Source organism: Nesoenas mayeri (assembly GCF_963082525.1).
Source record: "Nesoenas mayeri genome assembly, chromosome: 10".
In the NCBI taxonomy this organism is placed as follows: domain Eukaryota; kingdom Metazoa; phylum Chordata; class Aves; order Columbiformes; family Columbidae; genus Nesoenas; species Nesoenas mayeri.
In genome coordinates, this window is record NC_137560.1 from 3,704,958 (window position 1) to 3,726,939 (window position 21,982).

Genomic DNA, 21,982 nt, shown 5'->3' on the forward strand with positions numbered 1-21,982 from the left:
AAACTCAAGAGAAGTGGTTCAGAGCCAGAACAGGTTAGAACTGTATTTACTAGATTTCTGTTGATCAAGACCGGGAAGCCGCAGACACAGTAACATTGCTCTGTCTGAGCAGCTTTTCCATGTGGTTTAGATTTCTTTGGATGCAGTATGTGCAACAGCCTATTTTCTCACTTTGAAGCCTGACTTGTGCATCAGCCTTTAGAGTCTGAGGCAGCAATCAGCAGCTACCAGCGGGACTGCCAGCCTGGGTGGGTAACCAGAAAGGACACAAAGCTCTCACTGAAATTTGCTCTAAAGGATTTCACATTACAGTCTCCAATACAGCTCTGCTCACTGCATTGTGATTCTTGGCAGCACACATGGGAATGTTCTGAGACTTGTGCAGGCTGCAATCACTCCTCCCATCAGGAGAAAACTCTGAAAGTCCCGGATCATCAAGCTATAAAGCCTAGGATAAAAATAAATTCTCAGATATTAATACACATATTTTAGCAAGCGTGTAGCAAAATTAAATAGGGGCATACATTTTTCTGATGGCACTACCACTTACTGTCTACACTGTGGCCATGTCAATACAGAGCAATGTTCTTCGTATATAGCACAGATCTTATAGCACCATATACACGCACAGGCCAGTTTGATGCTTCTGGTTGAATGTGGCTTTTATATCAGAACTATGAGACACAAGACATTCACGCCTCCTACTCTCCAAGTCCATCTCGCTATTGGAAAACAATAGTGAGCAGGTTCCCAAAGCAGATTTGTCTGGGACAGAACAGGCCTGAACCTCAGTGCTGCAATTCAAACCGCAGCAGCACATCACTCTGAGCTGGATAAAGCACAGGCTAACCAGAAACTGGAAAAGAGCTTTCATTACAGAAATGTTGCTAGGAAAGAAGAGAGGCTGAAAGGGTCTGGATTTGCACCCCTAAATTCAGGTTTCTGGAGATGACTTATGTTTTTCAGGGAAGCTCTACCACATAACAGGGTGTTTTGGTTTTCATCTTAGTTTTTTTTAATTTATTTTTTTCCACATGCTATTTTCTTATTTCCTTCCTCACTGTTATGAAAATGGTTTTGTAAGTGAACGTGACAGGCCACTTTCTTCGCTTGGCAATCAATGTATGACTAGGCTTTGACAGCGTTTCGGAGTCTAACGAGGTGCGTGTCCAGTGAGCAGCAGCACTTCTCTCCCAGTAACTTCTCCAGCGCTCTGACGCCAAAGCTCAGTATTGAACTGCATCCATGTTAATTAATTCTAATTTTAGTTCCACCTCTTTTTGACCACCAATAAATCCATGCTGCTTTGTAATCCACAACTGGGATACTTTCCAGCATTACAGAATTTGGCATTTTAGCCATTTCTGTATCTACCCCATTTGTCAGTAACCTCAATATGTTTGGCATATGAAAAAATATACATATCTGCTTCAGGGTCAAGTAAAGCCTATGGGATGGTAATTCTAACAGCCATATCATTCCTGGAACTGCAGACAATATCGCACAGTGATGCCATTTGGTATGGAAATGGCTTTCTGTGCAGAAAGAGCATGATCTGTCTGTCATTAAAACATGTTGAAGTTCTTCCAAGGGATGAGCTACTAGAAATGGCAATTCTGCATCAAAACCACATTCTCTGAAAATCCTTTACTTTCCCGGATATAGCTTTTATACCAAACCAAAATTCTAATTGTAAAATAAAAACAAAACCAGCCTTTCTTTGCATCTTTAGAGAGCCTTTTAAACATAAATAGATACACAGAAAAATGTTTTAATTAGTCTCAAGGCTGCTGTCCCAACTATTCCTCCAATATTTTATAAACTAAATGTACTTGAAGAAAATGCCAAAAATAGGAATTTTATTTAATTCAAAAAGCAGATCTACATATTTAAAACGATGTCTTCCCCTGAACCCTTCTGTGATGCTGGCTGGTAGCTGCTGCTGTCCTGGCAGGCAGTGCTTGTGCGGGGCTTTACGGCCCAGGCAATGAAGTGTCCCAGCTGGTGTCACACCAACACCAGCCAGTTGCAGCACTTTGCTCTGTTTCATATCCTCAGGCAGCTTCCAATTACAGTCAAGAAGATAGGACTTCCACTAACACAAGTTTGTTTAGTACATACTCTGTTTCTCAGCCACCATAGTTTTCTTTCCTTCAACTATTTATGCCTTAAAGTATGGTTTGTATGACTCAAACACACAAACTTGCCAAATTCTACTGAGAAAAATGCAATTACCTTTCTTCTTTATACAGGCAGGTACATGGATAAATTCACACCTGCTGCATTCATGTATCAGCATAACGAAAACATCATCTTGAGTATTTTAAAGAAAATTCTGCCTTTGTTTTGTTCAGAAGTATAATCAAAATTGAAACAACTGTACAGTAATAAATACTTTAATTTATATGCCTTTAAATCAGTGTAGGCTGAGATAGTATAAGCTTTCCACTTAAGGGAGGTTACCCAGAGAGGCCTCATTAAAGTAGAAATTGAACCTTGATCTCCAAACTGCCGCCACTGACACATCCGCGCTCTGATTTAGCTATTTATCCGATAAAAAGCTCCCTCTCGGAACAGCAGGCAAGGCGTTTGCTTTGAACTCATCTGCAGCTGCTTCTTGTAAACTGAAGATAATTCAAACCCCTCATAAGTCTTTTCTGAGAACTAACAGCATTTCTTGCCGTGAGAGAGATGGAGGTGACCGGGGTTAACAAAGACATGGATGATGTAATAAAATAAATCAGGGGCATGTTTTTGTCTCTATCAAAAGAGATCTGATTCTTCAGAATCGGCATAACAGCTTTATTTGAAGTACTCTGTTTCAGACAAAATTTATGGCGCAATGGTCAAATTGTCCTTCTTTCCAATCTTACTTTTGCAAGTCAAAAGAGAGAGAATAAGATGCTGGGCCACAATTTGAAGAGTCTAAATTGAGGTAAACATTTTGTTTTTAGAGAAAACTGCAATATATAACTATAGTTTAAACTACAATATGTAGCATAACCTGCTTTCCAATTTATCACCTGAGGGAGGATACTTTCTGTCAATCTGGCACAGTTCTCAGGGGGAAAACAAAACAAAACAAAGACCACCACAACAATCTGCTGTGGTTTTGAGATTAAATAGAGTTTTACAAGAAATGGAAGAAGGGACTTTACAGAAGAAGAGGCCAAGCACATTTTTCCTATACTAGAGCTCAGGTAGCCTGGCCAGATGCCAATCTCTGCTTTGCTCTACACGATGCAAACATCACCGAGGCAGTCAGTCCCCCAGAGCTTTCCCTTCCCCATTAAGATGGGGATGGTTTGTAATGCCACCTACAATGCATATAAAAACATCCCACAGTGCTATTATCAAAGAATTTGACAGCAGAGCCATCATGACAGGCACACCTGTATTATCTTAAAGAAACCATTTTTACAAATATTCCCTGCTTGCTGGATGGAAATCCTCAGACAACTTCAGTCCAGTGGATCTGGGTCCTACTTTGCCTTCTCTTAGGCTTGGTTTATGCAGTAGAGCATGTGGATATAACAAAGGTAATAATAATTATAACTATTATAGTCATTAATATGGAGCCATGTAGCCACATGGCTTAGTAATGTTTCATTAGTACCAATTCTTTGCTTCTTGATAAATGAGTCTTGGAAAAGTCACCCACTATTCACATGTTTATCGCGTGATCCAAGTTCCAAGCTCATTCATCGGTGCTCAGCATTGGATGTAGCATTGAATTCAAAACTCCTTTTGCTGTGGGGACCATCCAGAAAGTTTCCCACCAGTGATGTTCTCCATCAGGAACACCTGATCCTACTGTACTGAATCCACCCTCGGCCTGAAACCAGCAGCAGCACTTTGGGCTGGGGAGCTCCGGGTGCAGCACATCATCACCCCAGCTGGCCCATTTTCACACCTTTACAGCTAAAAGTGCGTGGCAAAGAGGGAAAAATGTGTGCAGATGCATCCTGCAAAGAAACAGAGCATCCTAATAAAAAAATAACCAAGGGAGAGGAGAGAGTGTGGGCTGAAAGACACCGCTGATGGCAGGTGACAGGTGACCATTGGTGCGAGGGCAGAGTTAAAGCAGATATCAGGAGACCACCTCGTTCTCTACAACTGCCCGAAAGGAGGTTGGAGCATGGAGGGTGTTGGTCTCTTCTCCCAAGGAAGAAGTGACAGGACAAGAGGCAACAGCCTCAAGTTGCACCAGGGGACATTTAGATTGGATATTAGGAAAAAATTTTTCCCAGAAAGGGCTGTGGGGCACTGGAACAGGCTGCCCAGGGCAGTGGTGGAGTCACCATCCTGGAGGGTTGGACAGACGGAGATGAGGTTCTCAGGGACATGGGGCAGTGCCGGGGTGGGTTATGGTTGGAATTGATAATCTTGAGGGTCTCTTCCAACCAAAATGATTCTATGATTCTAAGATGTGCTTCTAAGGGATCATGGAGCCCAGTGCAGACCCAGAGGAGCCCACGTGATCATCCTCACAGCATGAGGCTTCAGGGACTCAGAGTAACAGCACAAGGGCTCCAGGAGTAGCCATGGTCATCATCACCAAACTGGGCCCTGAAAGCAGTGAGTCATTTGTGAGACAAAAGCTCCTAAGTGATCTTAAGTTCACTCCCCACCTTGTTGTTTATCTATTTGTTTGGGTTTTGTTTTTAAACAAAGTGCCCACTGCTGCACAGTCACATAAACCAAGATAATCCCATGGTACGATATGGCACTGATACACTTGCCATGCTGAGTAATGCTAGAAACTGCAAACCCAGGAGTTCAGAAAGAATCAGTTTTGCTAGATCACATCGAGGTCATTTGACTTGCAAAAATATGAGGTTCCTTGGCCACAGGGCTTAAGGCACAATGTGAAATACACACTAGGGACTGCTCTGCAAAGGAATCCAATTCAGCTTCTCTGAAATCAAGAGGAAATTTCCATTGGTTTTATCAACTGTAGCTCTGACCGTATAAATAGCAAACATAAAATACCAACACCCCCACACCTTTCCACACCCCCCAATCTTCCTGGAGACTTTTCTGTCTGCCACACATATCACCTACCTCGCCCCAAAACTCTTCAGCCACACTCAGTACTGCACAAGTAGGAATGTATTTTTAGGGGTACAGACAAAATGCAATACCTGGCTTCTATGATACCTATCAAAAGCAAAATGATACATCAGAATCATCCCAGAGTCATTAGAGAGTCATTTGTTTATAAGCAGTCCTCCCAAAAACTGCAAAGAACATGAAAAAACAACAGTGAGTTCTATATGCTGCTAGTAATGACCAGTATAAGCCTGACAGGGTTGAAATGAAACAAATCTTCCAACATTAACTGCACTTTAACCCCTAGGTTTGTTGAATTCAGATTTAAAAAAAAAAAAATAATAATTAAAGAAACCATTATTGTGTCATGCCTGACCAACAGCAGGTACTGACATGGGCACCACCAACAAAACAGGCAGAAATGGGCTTGGGCTGTTCCTTAGATATCAGCTTCTAGATGGAATTTTATCATATCAGCAAAGTAACACATTATATAAATATGATGTCCAGTGAAGAACTGTCAATCACAAAGAATTTGAGCAAGCTTCACTAGAATATCCACTGTAGCTTGACATCAAGATGCATCCCTGGAGACATCTCAGGCCAGGCTGGATGGGGCTCTGAGCAACCTGAGCTGGTGAAGATGTCCCTGCTCATGGCAGGGGGGGCACTGGATGAGCCTGGAAGGTCCATTTAACTCAAACTATTCTGTGATTCTATGATTATACTGGGACTAAGCACAATCATCACTAATAACAGGTTGTTAGTGCTCCAGACAGCTGAGCAGCCCCGGCCCCTTGTGCTGCCAAGCCCTGCAACAGGCCAGGAGCTGAGCTGAGCAGAAGATGGGGCAGCACCGCTGTGTCCCCAGCCCCTCAGCCCGACTTCTCATCTCCTTTAGGCATTGTTTGCTGAGCTCTTCTTTCTGTGCACACTCAACCCATCAAGCATGCCATGAATGCATGCTTGGAGTCTAATAACTTTTCTTGATCTTCTCTCTTTCATTACTAAAGCTGGAAATTAATGAACAGAAGATGCTGCCACCGTTACAGTGGTGTGCATCCCAGGCACATGAACCTCCAGCAGCATATTCAGAAATTGGAGAAATAGGAGACGTGTAACACACGTTGGTGCCTCAGTGCTGCTCTGTGCTTTCCTGGCAGGTAGGAAGGAAAGAAGCGAACAGCAGCGCAATAGGAACGTGCTCTACAGATGGGCAAAACCAGCCAGCAGCACTCTGAACATCGGCAACAATTTCCCAAGGACCAAAACCCACTCATTAATACTTGAGAAAAGGCTAATTTCTGACTTCAGATCTGGTGATGAATTTCACCTAGCTTTCCCTCTTTGTATTTTAGCATTTAGGTCTTGGCAATGTACAGGTTTATAAAATACATTTTATTTCTATTTAAATATTTTTATAAAAGGTATGTTAAAGCAAAGAATTTGGGAGGCATTCTGGGTTTTCCAGAGCATGTTATAACGCAGGCTGTATGGAAGGATAAATATTCTGTGAGGTTTTGTTTGACAGTCTGTCAGATACACACAAGATGCTCTTAATCATTCCTACCTACATAAAGCACATATTTGCGAGTGGTTTAGTTCAACAAATAACATCTAGTACTTTTCAAAGCCCTTTTAAACATCAGTGAATTAATTTAGGGTGTGAGGTAGATCCGTATTCCAGCAGCTGGTACCACCCTGTTTCACAGACTGGGAAACAAATGAAGGGGATTGTGAATCAGGAGCTGACATGGCCACTCTCGGAGGTAGGAAGGTTGGGGTTTGTTAGACTACAAGAGGAAAGACTGATAAAAAGTAGCAAAGGCACACTATAAATTAAACATTTCACTAAATTCCCGGGCCTCGATTTTAGTCCAATCTGAAAAGATAAATTTAAGATGTTCATGAACTCAGAAAAGCTATAAAATTGTATACAGCATTCTCTTCATAAAACATCTACTACAGGGGTTCGATCACGCTACATGACAGAGTTTGCATCTGTTATTTTTCTTCTGTGACAGAAAATTACCATTTCTGTGAGAATCTGAAGCATGTGCCAACAGAGAAAATTTGTCAAATAATTAACATTATGAAAAACTGTTTCACTTTTACTGAAGTGCTAGGTGAGTTCCTGAAACGCCTCCTTCCTCTTCTCTTCCACATTAGAGTCCTTTCTCCAGCAGGTCCAAGGATTCAATGAAGTAACTGAAACTTGCCCCATACTCACATGAGCAAATGCCTACTTCACAACCCCATAGAAAGTCTCAGAGTAAATGCTATTTGCTGCAAAGCTATTCTGTAATGTTATTGTTTGAGAGCAGACCAACAACATTTTCTGGCTAGAGATTCTACTTACTGCAAGAGCAGCTTGTGTAAAAGTTGTAGTTGACAAGATTTAATGTAAATCATCTGAGCAACACTTTAAAAATATATTTAAGAAAAAAAACTTACTTGCCCAGAAGCACCCTGCCCAGCAACGCACTGCTGTTACACGGCAGGATTTTCCTGCACGGCTTGTCCCACAGCTCCGTTCCTGGGATGTGCACGTTCCACCACCACCCTCTGCAGGACCAGGCTGCTTTGGTGGGTGCTGCTTTCCCAGCTTCTCTACTTATGATTCTACATGCTATTTTATCTTCAGTAATTTAAGAAGCCACTCTGAAAGATGACAACACTTCTCAGGGAACATGCAATGCACAACCAGGAAAGAGCAATATTGCAGGCTCCTTCTACTACAAATGTCACGGAATAAGACTCCTCTGGAACACCTGCCCATCATCTTAGGAAGTCCTGTGGAAGCTTAGACCAGGTAATTTAACTGCCCTTTGCATAAAGCACAGCAGAAATGCTTCCACAACCAAGAATTGCACAAGGGGTTGGTACTACCACTTCATTTTTTTTTCAGTTGTCTTTCCCCCACCACTACCCTCAGACCAAACGGGGAAAGAACAACAAACAGTCAATACAGAGCAGCCACGCTGTTGCAACTGGCTCACTCACTTTTAAGGAGCAGCAGTAGAAACAGTCATAAAGCAGAAAGCTGGATCAAACCCCTATTGACTCCATTCAGCAAGGACAAGCTGATTATAAAACTCGATCCTCAATCATCTCTAGTCTTTGAAAGTACGTACTTGTTTACAGAACTAAAAGTAACGAGGACTCAAAGGCACGTGGCTCCAGTGAAGGAAACATGAAGCTGATTGGGGGTTCTGTGTCTGCAGGAAAAACCACACAGCTCCTCTCGCTGCCCGGGGAACTGCAGCTGCATCCTCAGCCTTCAAATACTTACAAGTAAGACAACAGTTTAAAATACTTTGGTGTTTTTGAAGGCCAAACCCAAGTTTTGCAGCTCATATGAATCCTTCCTTTGTAAACTAGGGCTTTAGAACTTCATATAGCTGGACTCTCTGCACCAGTTCTAATTCAACCTGTAAGTACTGGAAGCTATTCAAGTACGAGTATTCCAGGCACCAAATCAGACTAACTTCTCTTTTATTAATAAGACACCATGAATTTCTCCTTTAAAAGCACCAAAATTAGGTTGAAGCGACTGTTGTGTCACTTCTCCCAAATGCTTTTTCAAGCTGGTAACAAGCTCACTTGCTTCTCTTGGCACTTTCCAGCACGAATAGCTGCTAAAACACACAATCCTGATCTGCTCATCCCACTGTTCCACACAGCGAGCAGAGCTGGGGACATTATTCCCTATGTGGTTTGTACACCGTGGTCAGTAAGGCAGTGACACAAAGAAAGATGCTGAAGGGAGTGGAGCATCTCCTGTGTGAGGAAAGGCTGAGGGAGCTGGGGCTCTGGAGCTGGACAAGAGGACACTGAGGGGGGACTCATTCCTGGGGATCAATATGGAAAGGGGGAGTGTCAGGAGGATGGAGCCAGGCTCTTCTGGTGACAACCAGTGACAGGACAAGGGGTAATGGGGGCAAACTGGAACACAGGAGGTTCCACTTAAATATGAGAAGAAACGTCTTCCCAGTGAGGGTGGCAGAGCCTGGCCCAGGCTGCCCAGGGGGGTTGTGGAGTCTCCTTCTGTGCAGACATTCCAACCCGCCTGGACACCTTCCTGTGTAACCTCATCTGGGTGTTCCTGCTCCATGGGGGGATTGCACTGGATGAGCTTTCCAGGGCCCTTCCAACCCCTGACGTTCTGGGATTCTGTGTAACACTGGGCTCTGTCTGACAGCAACAGCCCTGGCTCAGCCCCACAGAACATCCAGGAGGTTTAACATATCCTGTTGCCTGGTCCTGCTGTGCGTCAATGCCAGGAGCTGGCCACGTTTTTAACACCATGAAAAAAACAAAGAATGTCAATGTATAGCTTTTTAAAGATTTTAGAGCCATAAAGAAAAAGCATGGTAAAATTTGAAATCAAGTCATAACCCAGTTTCAAAAGTTCAACTTTGGGATAAAAACAGGTAAAATAATTTATGAAATTCTCAGAGCTTGGTTATTTAAGATTAACTACTTTTACAACTGTTTGGGAAATTTACAAATGTCTACCCAAACTTAGTATCTCCCCTCTCTAGCCCCAAAATAACTCTTGAGGTATACTACAGGCATAGTTTTGATTCACATTAAGCTTCTAACCAAGTCTTGGCTGAATAATAGAAACGGTACATGATACAGACATCTCTTTTGACCAAAGAACAAGTAGAACACAAGAAATGTCTTAGAGGAAAAGGGAAAAAAAAAATCTGTTATATATCATAGTACTCTGTCAGAAAAAATTGTGTCTAGCAACAGTGTAATAATAGAGATACTTCATCCTGGATCTTCCAAACCAAGAAGTGTTTAGCAACGTATTAAACTGAAATAAACCACTCCTGCGATTCACATCTTTGTTTCTGCCTGTGCTGGAAAGAGAGAAGAAAAACTTCCTCCAAGGATTTCAATGAATATTTCTTATCTATTCAAGTGGTTTCTAACACTTTTGTAAAACCCTTTGAACACAGCTTTACAGAAAATACTGATTTTTACCCCCCCCAAGATAATGTTTTTTCTTAAATATGAAAAAACTAATTCTGAGACTGTTTAGTGAAGACTTAAATTTTATGATTATTTGAAGACATTACCAGAAAAGGTTGTGCAATGAGAAGAACCTCCTTAATACTTGACTGAAGTGTAATGAAACTGGGATGAGATCCAGCTATACACACGGATTTTTGGTTTTTGTTTTGTTTTTAATTATGGATCTATTTTTTTTAAACACGGAACCAGCTGTAAACACAGAATTTCAAACATTCTAACCTGGAGAATTTGGCAAGTTTTACCAAGAGGATTCCCCAAATTCCGAGTTCAACTGATTGCGAGCAGGGCTCAGGACACCCCACCAAACCTGCCCAAAGCTGTGGGCAGACAAGCCTGGCCCCAGGCCCAGCTAGACCAGGCTTTGCAAACTCAGGAAGATGACACGTTCTGCCCAGGGTTTAACAAGACAGCAGGTGTCCTCGCACCACCAGAAGACTGGGAACACAAAGCCAAGATGCACAGAGGACAACTGAGTTTAAGGCTTGCAGCTTTTATTAGAAAGCAGCAGCACCCAAGAGGTGTGTCAGAAAAAAGCTTTTAACAGGAAGAGCTTTAAAGATGTGCAGATAGGCCAATAAAGCAAAGGCAATTAAAACTTCAATGCATTCCCAGTAGCTGACCACGTTCGCAAGCAGAAAGTGCTAATGAGACACTCACCAAGAAAAGAAAAAGCCTGCGAAAGGGGCAGCATCTTCTGGTTTTAATCCAGTCAAAATATGGAAGAGGTGCATCTTCTCATAGAAAAATGGAGAGGGGAATGTATAAAGTCTCTTTGAAGTAAGAAGTTATCAGTTTTGGAGCTTCCACCAGCCAGTGACAGCAACCCTCACCCCAGGGCCATGTGGAGCCTCTTCTCATCTTGACACAGGGAAGAAAACACCTGCAAACCCCCGAGACCCCCAGGCAGGCAGGAGTCTGCCAGTGTCGGGGTATTTCTACCCCACCCCGGTGATGTTCAGCTCAGAGCGCTCTTGATCGCATTCCTTTCCACCCTCTCCAACACCACATCTCCCATGCCCGTTTCCAGCAGCACTCGCCTGGCAGGGAGCACAACGCCGGGCATTCTCGTCTGCGCATCCCCTCGGCTCGCTAGATGCAGACGAGCAGAGAGAAAGCATTAATTTGAAATAAGATCACTCCTAGTCGCTCTGTTTCCCATGAGCACTTCATTAATATACCAGAGTTGCAGATTTTCTGTACCAGAAACTTCATTAAGGTTTTTCACAGCAGCCTTTCACCAACAGTTTAGACATAAGCAGGGCTCACTTGTCCTTGAACATAAGCCCTTATCATCACTTACAAAATCATTTTAAGTTGACACAAGAAGTCAAGGCTCACCACTGCTTTCACAACATCACGTGTATTTTCCTTCCAGAGCATACTAGCGAAAGCACAATTTACTCAGAGTCACAGCTTCTGCTTCACACACAGGCAGGCTGAGAGAAGTCCTGGGGCTCTACCTGGACCATGACTAATGTCACCTATTAATATTAATACGACTCAGACAGGGCCAAAACACATCCAGCTGAATCCTCTGGCTTCCAACTGTATCAAAACACCTGAACAAATCTCACTCAGCTGGCAACAATCTCAAAATCAGATTTGGGCAAATGAGTATACAACTCCTGCAATAAAACCACACTGCTGCTTTAATGTGGTTGGGCATGTTCTGCTCCCCATGAAAGCAGCAGAACTACTGATTTCAGCAATGCCATTCAAGCCAACACATACTTATTAAGATACATGTGCCAATGTGCACACAAGTTCACAGAACCCACCCCTGCCTAACAGAGTGTCAACATTACAAATCCACATCATCTAATTTAATGTAGTCACTCTGGGGTACAGTGACTGAATGGAACCATCTCCTTTCACAAAGAAAAATATCCTGGCTCCTTACAGGCCCATTTCTTCATGGGAAGACTTCAAACTTCACAGCACTACAGAGGGCGGAATGTTTTGTAGTGCAGTGATAGACTATCTACAAAAACAGGTTCACAGTGATAAGGTGGCTGTGAGAAAAAATAGGAAGATATGACAGAGACACAACAAACACGCAGTTCTCCCCAACAACACCTAGAACATTTCCCACGAGCAAAGCTTGAACTTTCCCTTTTCTTATACTTCCAGTGTGTGTGAATATGTAACAACAACAACAAAAATCACTTTCACTGATTTTTTAAAAATACTTTATATCTACTTTTTTTACAGCAAGAAACTTTCAAGGATGAGGGTTTTTTTGCTTTTGGTGGGGATGGGGAGGAAGGGGAGTCCTCCCCAGCAGCATCTCAGTGCACTGCAGGCTAATCCCTGTTGTAAGCAGTAAGGGGATAAACCCACATGTTGCTGGACGAGAACTGGACATGCCTGCAGCCACCCTGCAGAAAAACCCATCTAGAAATGAAGCATCTCCAACATATTTGCATCCAGCCAACAACTAAATCAAAAATGCTTCTCCTATCCTGCAGCAGTTTGATATCTAAATGTTTTTCTTCATCCTAAAATCATCCTACCCAATATTAAGGGGTTATGCTGTATAGTGTGATCTACAAAGTCAGTTTAGATTGCTAGGTTTTTTTGTCTGCATTTTCAGCTTCAGAACTAATATTTCAGTTAGGGCAATAGTGCAGAGAGGACTAAAGAAAGCCAGTAATACAAAAGGACTACAGAGCTCCAAACCCCTGTAATCTTGAAACGATGTGCTCCCAATGCCAGAGCTACTCAAAATGCTTCAGAATCACTGAGCTTGACTCCTGGTGGTGTCAAGCACTGCAGCTCCTGTTCTGGTAAGCTAGAAGATTGATGACAGTGGCATTTATAATGCTTAGCTCCTCAATATCAAGGCCATTTATTCACCATAAGAAGAAATCTAGGAGCTACTTAATTCCTGACAGTAGCAGCACAGAACAATTTAAGAGAATTAAAGACAATCCCTATCTTTAATTGAAGAACTATCTAGGCAGTTGAGAAGGCAAAAGATCAACAGTGAATTTTGCATCTGATCTTCTGTGTAGAACATGGCATTTTCAAAGACCAAAAATAGTTATATTTAATGTAGGAAACAAAACTATGTTTTTTTCATAATTTTGACATTCAGTCTGAAGCGTTAGCTATTTTGTGTAGTTGTAAGAACATTAATTTTACGTATTAACATTCAGCTACCCAGAAATAAGTCTACATCTGCACAGGAGAACAAACATCATGTCTTACTGAACATTAAATGTGGCTTTGCCCTGTCCACATATAAATACCACCTGAATAAAACCTCAACTCAGTTTTAATCTAGCGCAGAGTTGCTTTGGCAAACAACTTATTTCAGTACCATCTTCTATATTCTTAGCTGTACAATAAGGTTGTTCTTTATCATCCAACGACCTGAAACGCAACAATACAAGGCTCCTCATCCTGCTCTGCTGAACTTTCCATGGGCCTGGATGGGATGCAGGAAAAACATTTGGTTGCAAAGTTTCTCTCTTCCCAGAGCTTTGAAGCATATTAAAGCTGCACCTCGGCAAGTTACACAATTTGCTGGAAAACACATTTTCGGAATAATTTCTTAGAACAATTTCAATATTATACTATTAAAATTTATATCACAATAGAGGTTAAGCCTCATTATGACGCCACAAGAACGTGGTGAGGTCCACATTCTGTTCCATGCCCAGCAGATCACATAGTACACCTCAGCAGCACTTAGCCCTGTGGTAAGAAAAGCCTGAAGCCCTAAGAGTATGTTTGAAACAGCTTTTCAAGTGTGGCTCATTTAAGAAAACCATTGCACTGGTGCCATCATTCAACGTCACCATGTTAATTTTCAGTGAATTTTTTTTCCTACTTTAAATATACAGACCTGTTTTCCTCCTAACATGCCTGAATGTAAGAACTAGAGCTGCAGCAGCTTAGATGTTAAAGCATAAATACAGACTGTTTTCCCTAAATATGTACTTAGGTTGTTTTCTAGACAATTGAATATTTCAGATGAAAGTATCAGCTGAAGAGGGCAAACATTTGAATGGTATTCAGTAGGAAAAATGATGACTAGCAGAACAAAACGGTGTAATTTCAAGAGCTGTACTTTATAATCATCATTTGAGCAGAGTCGGGAACTGTGCTACAAGCAGCGGGGATACAAACCCAACAGTTACTGCAATCAACTTCTGTTTCTTTATAGAGATTTTGCAGCTTCACAGAGCTAACAAATTTTTAAACCATCCTGCCTGTCTCAAAAAACTCACATATTTCATTACTACTTCTACTGCTGGATCTGTAGCTTTATATGCAACACTGCTCCTGATACTCGCATGTTTCCTGCTGGGTTTAGCAACAATCCACATTTGAGATGAACAGTGTTAATGGTTACTTTTACTCCTAGGTCTCAGTACACTGTCAGAAAGCTCTTTCCATCCCCCTGCTTCTCCTCAGAGACAGATCCTGCTGCAAGCAAACACCACCAGCATCCCAGAGCTGCAGACCTGCAGCCACCACCCCCAGGGCTTCTGTCTAGGGAAGACTTCCCTTTGGTGGTACCACAACAGCCAGCAGCATCCTCAACGGGCAGACCTCAGGGAAATTCATTATAAGACCCTATTATGGGAGACTGGGCATCAGAAATAGATGAGACAATCTGGAGGAGAAGGAAGAAGATCCAGTAGTGCTCCCAGCGCCTATCTCAGGGGCAAACCCTACCAGACCACCAGAGTTTTGTAATACAACATCAACCACCTCCCAAAAGCTCATTTTCCTTACTCACAGCCAGTATTACAGCAGGAGTATCGCTGTCTTTACCACTGCCAGTCACTAAGCCACAGGAACAGAGTGCTGTAGATGTACAGTACAATTTCCTCATCTACAAAGGCCTTGATTAGGATTCTGTCAGAAACATTTTTGCCACAGCCATGGTAACTGACTGCCCAACCCTCAGTCTCATGTAAATCTCCAATCAGTGCTGCACCTTATGCATATCAAACTTTAATGTACTGAAGAAAGCGTGCAGAGTCGAACAAAAGCAAGAGCAATTTGCACCTAGCTACAAACTGCAATTATAGTCTTAAAAACATTCCTTCTATCTTCACTAGGTGAAAAATCACTCATACCATGGCAGTCAGCACACTGCTTATGCATAATTTAAGAGCCTCATCTAGTTTCCACCAAGTCACTGAAAAATCTCCTCCAAACCTTAATGTCAACTGAATTGTGCCACAGGGACTGAACTGCATGATTCCCACACTTGTATTAGATGAACTTGGCAACGTAAGCTGAGCTACTAGTTTTTCCTCCTTTTTTGCTCTTCCCCTGAATAAAATAATATATGAATTTAAAGCTAAAGTAGGACAACAAAATAAAATCCAAGCTATCCATAGAGTAAACAGAAAAATCCCTTCAAAGGACTATAGCTTCATGTTCCAGGTCACTGGGATGCTCTGTGTGGCACAGCACAGGTGCTGGAGGGGAGCAGGAGGTTTGGGGGGGCCGGGTCGAGACACTGCTCAGCACAGGACTGGTGGCTTCTCCAGGGAACCTGGCAAGAAGGCAGAGATGTTTATGCCACCCAGATCACATCAAACACAGACTCAGCCATCAGATTTTCAGAAAAGCAGCAAAAGGAAAACCTAAGTCAGAAGGTTTTTTGCCACAGTTACAGTATGACTTTCTAGGAGGAGAAGGAAGGGAGCAAAGTCATTTCTTGGCACGTATTCAAAGCACTCGCCTTACTATGCAGTCAAGGCCCTCTCATGAGATGCTCAGAGCCCAAACAGTTAGAACCTAAGCAAGTAAAAACATTAGAAAATCAGGAGCAAGGTACAAACTGTCTTCATGAAGCTGAAAAAGGTGCATTGTCTTGCAGAGTGTTCTGTCCCAGGCAGGGGCTCGCTCCAGTTTGACACTCGCATAGACGACGTTCCCAGTTACCAGCAGCCAAGCGCGGTGTTTCACACCACAGATACATTCTGATCTTGTCTAAATCAGTGCGAAGCTTCTATATATGTGAAGGTTTCCAGTTTTGTGCCTATCAGTTAACACCACAGTGTGTGTGATATAGGATAAATAAGGAATTTTCCAACACTCAGCAACGTCGGGCTTGAAGCTTTCTAACTGAGGTAGAGCTGTTTTTCTACTTTCTGTTCCATGCCTCTTAATCATAAATTATTTCACGTTTTCACCTCAGTGCTCTCTTCTGCCATTACAATCATATGTTAACAAATTCTATAACACTTCTTAAACATTTTAGTCAGCAGTTAAGTTTACATTTGAACTCGCTTTTGTTTTAAACTAGTGCAGGAAAACTTTAAGGTGGGTATTTTCTGCCCAGAGACGTTCTGCTCCCCCAGGCACTGCCCAGCTACTCGGTGCTGCCGCTGGAGTTTCAGACCCGCAGCTTGAACTCTGACATTTGCAGGATTCAGCCCATTTTCAGCCCAGGCTGCCTGCAGACCTGACAGCTTTGTTAGCATATTTTTAGAGGACTGTAAATCAGGAAAACTTAGGCCACTTTTTCTTATTCTTGACATGGTACACCAGCCCTGTTTCACTTGCAGAGACTCATCAGATACTTGCTTTTAAGAACAACTGCCATGGTGGGACGTCTATAAAAAGGGCCATCTCAGATCTGTCTGTGGAGGAATCTCAGCGTGAATCTCCACTTGCTTGAGCAAATCCACCCCAAGATCTCTCAAATATTTCAATATGTTCTTAGATTTGGATTTCTCAGAAGTCTAAGGAAATCAAATCCTACACTAACACCTCAGCTCTGCCCTCCCTCAGCATACGGCTTGTGAAGCAGGAGGAGATGCTTGCTCTGATTCCACTTTTTATACCATTCTATCCCACATCTCATTCATGCAAATTCTCAACAGTACTTCAAAAATTCCATCAAAAAAAGATACTAAGTATTTCACGTATTAATTTGTGTATGACATGGCATCTATAGGCCCTGATGTAAAGCCTACAAAGTCTATACTATCAACTACCTATACACTTGTTTCCAAAATGAGCAACAAGTCTTTCCCACCATCTCTCAGCATTAGCATAAAGTATTTTAGACTCACAAATCCAACTACAGGCATAGATATCACACCTAGCTCACTTATATGGTGATAGAGTGTTATAAATGCATTTCAAGTACATCGGTGTTCACACCGCATTAAAAAACTGGAACCAGACCCCAGCCTTGTGTCTCTGCACCCTCAGACTCCTCACATGTGCAGATTACAGAGCCCTTATTGCAGGAGATGGCTTGTCACTGCCAGGCTTGGTAGGTGCCTTGTATTTCAAACAGTTGAAGTCCACTCTTTCACATCCTATGAGCTCCTCCATATCGAAAAGAAACTCATACAAATGGTCTCCTACCAACTCTCTGCAAGGACTTCAGCCAATAATCTGCAGCCTAATTTGTGTGCAGCATCTTCACATGAAAAGCAAATTTGAAATACTTAATATCTTGCTGTAAATTCATAACAAGTTCACTGCACAGCAGTTCTGTAAGAGGCAGGAGGTACTGTAGAGCTGTGCCTGTGCCAGGAATTCACTCTCTTTAAAATGGTCTATGCTTTGGTGAAGAGGATCGGATATATTGGCCTTTTTATTGATAGGCATGTTTGTGTATCACATCCCTTTCTCCTACATTATTTAACACCAGGAATAACTATCTTTAAGACCTGCCCTCAGCGAAGATTAACCCAGTTCTTCATGTCCTGTGTTGCTGCTCTCCTGTTTGAAGGCAGCAGCACATACCACCCATTTGTCACCCCAGCTCAGTCCCCGACCAACGCTCTTTTTGCTTCAGCATGGTGGCTTCTGGTTCCTCCTCCTCCCTCATCACTCTTCCTATGAGGAAAATGTGCTCACAAGTGGACAGTGAGGCAACTGGGGATGGACCTGAACAGGATTCCTGGCCATCCAGCCAGCACCTGTGATAAATTCCAAGTCACTGTGCTGCAGTTACTGTTCCTTCGCTTCAAAAATGGCATCTGCAGATGTAATTTAAAACACCATAGTATTAATTTACTAATAACAAAACAAATAACATTAACATGTTACATTTTTATTTATTTACTAGCTGTTCTGCATTACTATTAGCTTTCTATTGTGTTTTCTATGTAAAGCACAGTAACTTATGTGCATTTCATGCAAGTTACTCAGCTTCAGTATCATGAACATGACTTCTTGGGGAGAAAAACACAGAAATTCGCTTCAAGAAAATCACCGATACTCCCATCAGCTGAATCTTAAAGAAAAAAGAACCTGAGACAGATTAGGTAACAGGAGTTGAAATAAAAACCTCATAATACACATCCTATCTCTATAAGTAATTTAGTACATTCAGCGGTTATTTAAAGTACTAAAACAACTTGACTCTATGCAGGACAGAACACCAAGACCATTTTATGCATCATGTCTGTGACCTCTCGTTAGGGTGGGCATCGGGTTCTGCCACCTCTCACAAGTGCAGGAGCAACTGACTCCACTTTTCAGAAAACAGAACAAAGGATTGGGTAACCGCCAGTACAGCACTGGTACAAAATGACACTAAAAGTCTGTTTCACATATTCCAGCTGCGGTATTGGTGCCTTCCGCCACTGAAAATAAATCCATTTATCCGCCGCTTCAAAGCAGGAACCACTCTGGTTTGACATTTTTAGAAGATATTTTTCAAAGCAGCAGAACACTGTTTTTAGAAGCAGTAGCTTGCACACATGCTACATGTAACAAGGTCTTTTATCAAGACGTATCAATGTTTTCCCCTCCCAAAGCCAGTTATGTATCAGGACACCACCAAGCAGCATCAGGCTTGCCGACTTAATACAGACACCTTTGGGATTTTGAGATGAAGAGAAATTACTCACAAATCCTTGTTAACTAAAACCATTGCTGCTTACTTAGAGTAGAGAACTGTGATTTAATAAGCAGCATGAGCAATACAAATGGGAATTTACTCTGGGATACCTCAGCTCCCCACGTCCCCAGAGCCCAGTAATTCCAGCCCAAGCAGTGCTGGCAGCACTGACTCCTGTGGGTTTTCCAAAACAGAGCCCGCAGAGCTCTGTAAAGCCCTTCCACACGATGTCTCAGTCAGGGAAAGAAAACAGACGAGCCCTCTTCGGTAAAAATGATCTACAAACATCTTAAATGCAGCTTTGTGCTTCAGGAAATAGTTCATCAGCAAGCAATGTGTATTTTAAGATTTCTAAACATAAAGTGGGTAATATTTGTTCTAAATCTCCATTATTCTGTGACTGCCAGCTTCAGAACTTGTTACTATTAATTAGCAACTATCATATAAAATAAAGTATGCAAAAACAGGCACAGATTCAAGCGGTTAGATAAGCCCTTTCCTTCCATAAGATGGAGAACCAGCATTATTTCATTATTCATCAGAATGTGTTGACAGAACAGGGTGCAGGTTATTTGATCAGGTCCGCAAGCAGTAGGTTTTCTAAAAATATTTTCAGTTCTATTTATTGGGAACTTGTTTCTATTTTTTCCTTTGCATAAACCATTTGCATGGCAAGCTGCAACACGAGCAATCAGCCAGCGTCAGAAATATGCCAACAAATAATAAAAAGCTTAAAGCAATCATATTTCATTCATCTTAGTTGTAGAAATCCCACAACCATAAATAGGGAAAAAAACTCTTTATTCAAACAACATACCCCCTAGAAAAATGATAAAGTGATGCTCCCTGCCCATCACAAAACTTGCTAAAATTCTCCCGTGCTGTAGTTGATCATGCCCTGGAAGGTCCATCTGCAGCAACAGGAGACAACCAACATGGGACACAAGTCCAAACATCAAAATAAACTCTTAAAGCAATGATTACCCCTCAATAGTTTCACACAGCCACTTTATAACCTAGGATGAACCTCTTTTCAAGTAGCATTTTGAAAATGTGAATTGGCACCCTGAAAGAGACTGCATTAATTTTTGCAGGTGTTTTAACCTAATTAGGAGAGTCAATCCGAGCGGCCGTTACACGTATTAAGACAGTGTTCTGAAATGCCAATTAGCAATCAGGCACCAAAGACACACAAGATAAATTGCTCCCTTAACAAAGGCAACGCTGAAGTCACGGGAGAGGGATAGAAAAGTAGCATCTCCAGAGCTAAGAACTGAAGTAAATCAGGCAGGGGACAGGAAAGATCTTTTATCTGCCAGCAGCACTCAATGTGCAGAGCTGAGACTGGTTTCTAAAGCCCTCCAAGCAATATTAACACATCCACTGAAGCCACATCACAGAAGAATGTGGGCTTATATTGTACTCCAGCATATTTCTTGAAATAAAAAAATGCTTAAAATATTCCTGATAAATCACTCTGCTGTACCTCAAAAGCATCATTCTATGTCAAAACAATCCAAGGTAACTATGACCACATGCGTTCAATGAGAATTTACAGTACGCAGCCAAAAGTATTATTCAATTTCAGAGTCTTTAGGAGCACAACATAACAAAAGCCAACTAACAAAGCTCTCTCCCAAAAACAAGCTGTCATTTTGACACAACTTGGGGTGGGTGGTGGGGTGATTTTTAATAACAAACCATCAGAAAAATCAGAGACCATTTCAAATGCAGAGAGAACCAGTCAGGAAAGATTTTCAGGCTGTCCATCCAGATGGGATCTTGCAACTGATACCGGTACAGCCGCCTGCTCAAAGGGAAATGGGGCAACGATCTCATCATTAAGGGCTTAGAGGAAAAGTGTTATAATAAGTTATTACAATTCTGTAAAATAACATACACAGGTTAAGGATATTTAACCATTTTCCCAGGTAAAATTGTAGACTTCTAGGTATTTATATGATGATCCTACAGTTTGGTTTTTTTTAGGGTCCCCGAGAAAAATCACTGTCTTGTGCCTTTTGGTGGTAACGCAAATGCAGACGCCAGCGCTGCCTGGTTGTGTGCAGCAACCACCATCTGAGCTGGCGACTGCAGACATGCTGAAGGTGCTTAATCTTTACTTATGTTCACATCTAACAAGCAATCAGGAAAAGTAATAGAATAGAAATAGAAAGGAATAAGGTACTTCAAAGAAATACATTCTGGTTTGCTTTTTTAACCTCTAAATGGGTTAGACGATTTGTGAAGTTGTTTACATGCCAGCTTGAACTAAAAGAAGTTGCAATGAATGAATTTTTGCTGTACAGTGCCTTTTTAGACTGAAGAACATCCATTATGAAACTATAAGAAGCAGCAATAGCAAACTGTGCTGTGTTTATCTTGTCACTTGACGTATCAAAATACCCACTTAGTGTCAGCATAACAGTCAAAAGTGTCTACAAAAGCAGAATCTTGCTCTGTGTTTGTAATACTTGCCCTTATTTCAATGACAAGTGTTACTAATAGAAAAGATTCCTAATTACGTGGTATTTTTCAGTATGTATGACACTGCAGACCAACAGCCACAGAATGAGAAGAAAGGCTGGATATGCGAATGTGACTTAAGATGCCGTCTAGTAAATATTTGGAGAGAGACTGGGTTTATTAGATAGTGAGATTTCTAGATGCATCAGACATCAGAAATTCACGGCACACTCTATCTGAGCCTAGTTGGTCAAGACTGCAAAAGGACACATTTTTGAAAGGAATTCCCAAAGAGAAACTATTTTCATCCTTCACATCGTATCTGCTTTCATTAACCATACAGAGGAGATTATTTATTCATTATAAAGATATTAAAATGCACTCAGCCTTCTCTTATCTCCAGGTATTTGTCGTTATTCCGTACACAAAATGGCACTTAGGAAGTTATTTGAAGTCACTGTCACTTTGTTTTAATTACTGTTTGCAATTGATTGGCTCCTAGTCAAGGTCTGTGGGAGAAAAATCAAGGAAGAGAATGCAGCTGAGCTGGGCTTTGTCAGATCGCAGGTCTCTCGCAGAAGACGG

The 21,982-nt window shown here is 41.8% G+C and overlaps 1 protein-coding gene across 2 annotated transcripts in view; it reads right to left on the minus strand.

Annotated features, from left to right (window-relative positions):
- Positions 1–21,982, minus strand: part of IQSEC1 (IQ motif and Sec7 domain ArfGEF 1) — a gene marked incomplete at both ends in the record, with an annotated part of 318,984 nt that overhangs the window by 217,205 nt on the left and 79,797 nt on the right. The window lies entirely within an intron of this gene.